A 6,000-nucleotide genomic window follows, 5' to 3' on the forward strand; every position below is an offset into this window, starting at 1 on the left:
ATCTTCATAGTGATGTTCTTCTTCGCATCACAAGCGGTGGGGTGGAGAGACAACGGGCCTTCATAGTGATGTTCTTCTTCGCATCACAAGCGGTAGGGTGGAGAGACAACGGGCCTTCATAGTGACGTTCTTCGCATTACAAGCGGTAGGGTGGAGAGACAACGGGCCTTCATTGTGATATTCTTCTTCGGATCACAAGCGGTAGGTTGGAGAGACAACGAGCCTTCATAGTGATGTTCTTCTTCGCATCACAAGCGGTTGGGTGGAGAGACAACGGACCTTCATAGTGATGTTCTTCTTCGCATCACAAGCGGTAGGGTGGAGAGACAACGGGCCTTCATAGTGATGTTCTTCTTCGCATCACAAGCGGTAGGGTAGAGAGACAACGGGTCTTCATATTGATGTTCTTCGCATCACAAGCGGTAGGGTGGAGAGACAACGGGCCTTCATAAGGATGTTCTTCTTCGCATCACAGGCGGTAGGGTGGAGAGACAACGGGCCTTCATAGTGATGTTCTTCTTCGCATTACAAGCGGTAGGGTGGAGAGACAACGGGCCTTCATAGTGATGTTCTTCTTCGCATCACAAGCGGTAGGGCGGAGAGACAACAGGCCTTCATAGTGATGTTCTTCGCATCACAAGCGGTAGGGTGGACAGACAACGGGCCTTCATAGTGATGTTCTTCTTCGCATCACAAGCGGTAGGGTGGAGAGACAACGGCATTCATAGTGATGTTCTTCTTCACATCACAAGCGGTAGGGTGGAGAGACAACGGATCTTCATAGTGATGTTCTTCTTCGCATCACAAGCGGTAGGGTGGAGAGACAACGGGCCTTCATAGTGACGTTCTTCGCATTACAAGCGGTAGGGTGGAGAGACAACGGGCCTTCATAGTGATGTTCTTCTTCGGATCACAAGCGGTAGGTTGGAGAGACAACGAGCCTTCATAGTGATGTTCTTCTTCACATTACAAGCGGTAGGGTGGAGAGACAACGGGCCTTCATAGGGATGTTCTTCTTCGCATTACAAGCGGTAGGGTGGAGAGACAACGGGCCTTCATAGTGATGTTGTTCTTCGCATCACAAGCGGTAGAGTGGAGAGACAACGGGCCTTCATAGTGATGTTCTTCTTCGCATCACAAGCGGTAGGGTGGAGAGACAACGGGCCTTCATAGTGATGTTCTTCGCATCACAAGCGGTAGGGTGGAGAGACAACGGGCCTTCATAGTGATGTTCTTCTTCGCATCACAAGCGGTAGGGTGGAGAGACAACGGGCCTTCATAATGATGTTCTTCGCATCACAAGCGGTAGGGTGGAGAGACAACGGGCCTTCATAGTGATGTTCTTCTTCGCATTACAAGCGGTATGGTGGAGAGACAACGGGCCTTCATAGTGATGTTCTTCGCATCACAAGCGGTAAGGCGGAGAGACACCAGGCCTTCATAGTAATGTTCTTCGCATCACAAGCGGTAGGGTGTACAGACAACGGGCCTTCATAGTGATGTTCTTCTTCGCATCACAAGCGGTAGGGTGGAGAGACAACGGCATTCATAGTGATGTTCTTCTTCACATCACAAGCGGTAGGGTGGAGAGACAACGGATCTTCATAGTGATGTTCTTCTTCGCATCACAAGCGGTGGGGTGGAGAGACAACGGGCCTTCATAGTGATGTTCTTCTTCGCATCACAAGCGGTAGGGTGGAGAGACAACGGGCCTTCATAGTGACGTTCTTCGCATTACAAGCGGTAGGGTGGAGAGACAACGGGCCTTCATTGTGATATTCTTCTTCGGATCACAAGCGGTAGGTTGGAGAGACAACGAGCCTTCATAGTGATGTTCTTCTTCGCATCACAAGCGGTTGGGTGGAGAGACAACGGACCTTCATAGTGATGTTCTTCTTCGCATCACAAGCGGTAGGGTGGAGAGACAACGGGCCTTCATAGTGATGTTCTTCTTCGCATCACAAGCGGTAGGGTAGAGAGACAACGGGTCTTCATATTGATGTTCTTCGCATCACAAGCGGTAGGGTGGAGAGACAACGGGCCTTCATAAGGATGTTCTTCTTCGCATCACAGGCGGTAGGGTGGAGAGACAACGGGCCTTCATAGTGATGTTCTTCTTCGCATTACAAGCGGTAGGGTGGAGAGACAACGGGCCTTCATAGTGATGTTCTTCTTCGCATCACAAGCGGTAGGGCGGAGAGACAACAGGCCTTCATAGTGATGTTCTTCGCATCACAAGCGGTAGGGTGGACAGACAACGGGCCTTCATAGTGATGTTCTTCTTCGCATCACAAGCGGTAGGGTGGAGAGACAACGGCATTCATAGTGATGTTCTTCTTCACATCACAAGCGGTAGGGTGGAGAGACAACGGATCTTCATAGTGATGTTCTTCTTCGCATCACAAGCGGTAGGGTGGAGAGACAACGGGCCTTCATAGTGACGTTCTTCGCATTACAAGCGGTAGGGTGGAGAGACAACGGGCCTTCATAGTGATGTTCTTCTTCGGATCACAAGCGGTAGGTTGGAGAGACAACGAGCCTTCATAGTGATGTTCTTCTTCACATTACAAGCGGTAGGGTGGAGAGACAACGGGCCTTCATAGGGATGTTCTTCTTCGCATTACAAGCGGTAGGGTGGAGAGACAACGGGCCTTCATAGTGATGTTGTTCTTCGCATCACAAGCGGTAGAGTGGAGAGACAACGGGCCTTCATAGTGATGTTCTTCTTCGCATCACAAGCGGTAGGGTGGAGAGACAACGGGCCTTCATAGTGATCTTCTTCGCATCACAAGCGGTAGGGTGGAGAGACAACGGGCCTTCATAGTGATGTTCTTCTTCGCATCACAAGCGGTAGGGTGGAGAGACAACGGGCCTTCATAGTGATGTTGTTCTTCGCATCACAAGCGGTAGAGTGGAGAGACAACGGGCCTTCATAGTGATGTTCTTCTTCGCATCACAAGCGGTAGGGTGGAGAGACAACGGGCCTTCATAGTGATGTTCTTCTTCGCATCACAAGCGGTAGGGTGGAGAGACAACGGGCCTTCATAGTGATGTTCTTCTTCGCATCACAAACGGTAGGGTAGAGAGACAACGGGTCTTCATATTGATGTTCTTCGCATCACAAGCGGTAGGGTGGAGAGACAACGGGCCTTCATAATGATGTTCTTCGCATCACAAGCGGTAGGGTGGAGAGACAACGGGCCTTCATAGTGATGTTCTTCTTCGCATTACAAGCGGTATGGTGGAGAGACAACGGGCCTTCATAGTGATGTTCTTCGCATCACAAGCGGTAAGGCGGAGAGACACCAGGCCTTCATAGTAATGTTCTTCGCATCACAAGCGGTAGGGTGGACAGACAACGGGCCTTCATAGTGATGTTCTTCTTCGCATCACAAGCGGTAGGGTGGAGAGACAACGGCATTCATAGTGATGTTCTTCTTCACATCACAAGCGGTAGGGTGGAGAGACAACGGATCTTCATAGTGATGTTCTTCTTCGCATCACAAGCGGTAGGGTGGAGAGACAACGGGCCTTCATAGTGATGTTCTTCTTCGCATCACAAGCGGTAGGGTGGAGAGACAACGGGCCTTCATAGTGACGTTCTTCGCATTACAAGCGGTAGGGTGGAGAGACAACGGGCCTTCATAGTGATATTCTTCTTCGGATCACAAGCGGTAGGTTGGAGAGACAACGAGCCTTCATAGTGATGTTCTTCTTCGCATCACAAGCGGTAGGGTGGAGAGACAACGGACCTTCATAGTGATGTTCTTCTTCGCATCACAAGCGGTAGGGTGGAGAGACAACGGGCCTTCATAGTGATGTTCTTCTTCGCATCACAAGCGGTAGGGTAGAGAGACAACGGGTCTTCATATTGATGTTCTTCGCATCACAAGCGGTAGGGTGGTGAGACAACGGGCCTTCATAAGGATGTTCTTCTTCGCATCACAGGCGGTAGGGTGGAGAGACAACGGGCCTTCATAGTGATGTTCTTCTTCGCATTACAAGCGGTAGGGTGGAGAGACAACGGGCCTTCATAGTGATGTTCTTCTTCGCATCACAAGCGGTAGGGCGGAGAGACAACAGGCCTTCATAGTGATGTTCTTCGCATCACAAGCGGTAGGGTGGACAGACAACGGGCCTTCATAGTGATGTTCTTCTTCGCATCACAAGCGGTAGGGTGGAGAGACAACGGCATTCATAGTGATGTTCTTCTTCACATCACAAGCGGTAGGGTGGAGAGACAACGGATCTTCATAGTGATGTTCTTCTTCGCATCACAAGCGGTAGGGTGGAGAGACAACGGGCCTTCATAGTGACGTTCTTCGCATTACAAGCGGTAGGGTGGAGAGACAACGGGCCTTCATAGTGATGTTCTCCTTCGGATCACAAGCGGTAGGTTGGAGAGACAACGAGCCTTCATAGTGATGTTCTTCTTCACATTACAAGCGGTAGGGTGGAGAGACAACGGGCCTTCATAGGGATGTTCTTCTTCGCATTACAAGCGGTAGGGTGGAGAGACAACGGGCCTTCATAGTGATGTTGTTCTTCGCATCACAAGCGGTAGAGTGGAGAGACAACGGGCCTTCATAGTGATGTTCTTCTTCGCATCACAAGCGGTAGGCTGGAGAGACAACGGGCCTTCATAGTGATGTTCTTCTTCGCATCACAAGCGGTAGGGTGGAGAGACAACGGGCCTTCATAGTGATGTGCACACGTTCTGCACCGTCTCCTAGTGGTCGTACGCACGGCCGCTCCAGTTACCATTCCGAGTCGTGCGTTCCTTGGAACTGGACCGTCCTCGGACTATGCTCGCGACCAGGGGACGAGGAGCAACACCTTCTTTACAAGCGCTTGCGCTTGTCTCCTTCCTTGTTTTCTCTTCTCTCCGAAAGGTGCAATAAGTGCAATCTCTACTCAGCAACCGAATAGAGGGGTTCCTTGCTCACGGGGCTTCCGAAGCGCCAAACATAACAGTGGCGACGACAAGTTGGATTTAGAACAGACCCACTTGAGAGTCAGGCTAAGGCTACTGGAGCAATGCACGGCGCCATCGAGCCGTTCAATAACAATAATAATTGTTCACAGGAAGGGAAAGGCGCAGTATCTGTCACACATTTGTCTGTGGACACCTGAACCAGGCCGTAAGGAAAGGCAGGATGGTGGGAGTTATAGTGGAGTAAGAGAAAGAGGAGCAATAGTGGAGGCTGCGGAGTAATTTCGAACACCTGGGGATCTTTACCGTGCGCTGGCATCGCACCGGCAAAAACTGGTCTTTGTGGATGCAGCGTCTCACTTTCTACTTCGTTGTAAACAATGTCACCGACGATGTGAAGCCCGCGTTCCTCCTGACGCTTTGTGGAACCGAGACTTTTCAGACTGCCTGCGTGCTGGGTGCGCCGAAGACGCCTGCAGAAATCAGCTATCAAGACCTAGTCACACTTCTCCAGAAGCACGTCGACTCTAGACTATCTGAGCTGTGCAGCCGGTACGTCTTCCAGCGACGTGACCAACTTCCTGAAGAATCGATTAGCAACTACGCCGTAGCCCTCAGAGGTTTGACAGCCGACTGCAGCTTCGTAGTGCTGAAGACAACGTCTTCAAAATCGACTTCATCGGCAGAAGGACACAAAACTGCTCTAACTAATCCCACCATGCTGCCCCAAGACGTCATGCTTCGCGACAGAATCGTCTGCGGCATCCGTGACGAGCACCTCAGGAGCGACTGTTCGCAGAGAAAGACGACGTTTCAGCATGCTTTTGACCTGGCCATGTCAGCAGAAAGTGCGTTGAGGCAGCATCGAGGACTCAAAGGAGTGACGAATTCCACAGAGGTATACAACTCTTCGCAACCCAAAAAGGGGCACAAGAATTCACCGCAGAAACGACGCTGTTATCAATGTGACGGCTGGCGCGAGGCTCACACCTACAAATGCAGGACTGCACAATACCGTGCTCCAAGAAAGGCCACATCGAGAAAGCTTGCATTTCCCGCAAGAAAAC

This window comes from Amblyomma maculatum, chromosome 5 (assembly GCF_055883805.1).
Source record: "Amblyomma maculatum isolate TAMU_Amacu chromosome 5, ASM5588380v1, whole genome shotgun sequence".
NCBI lineage: Eukaryota > Metazoa > Arthropoda > Arachnida > Ixodida > Ixodidae > Amblyomma > Amblyomma maculatum.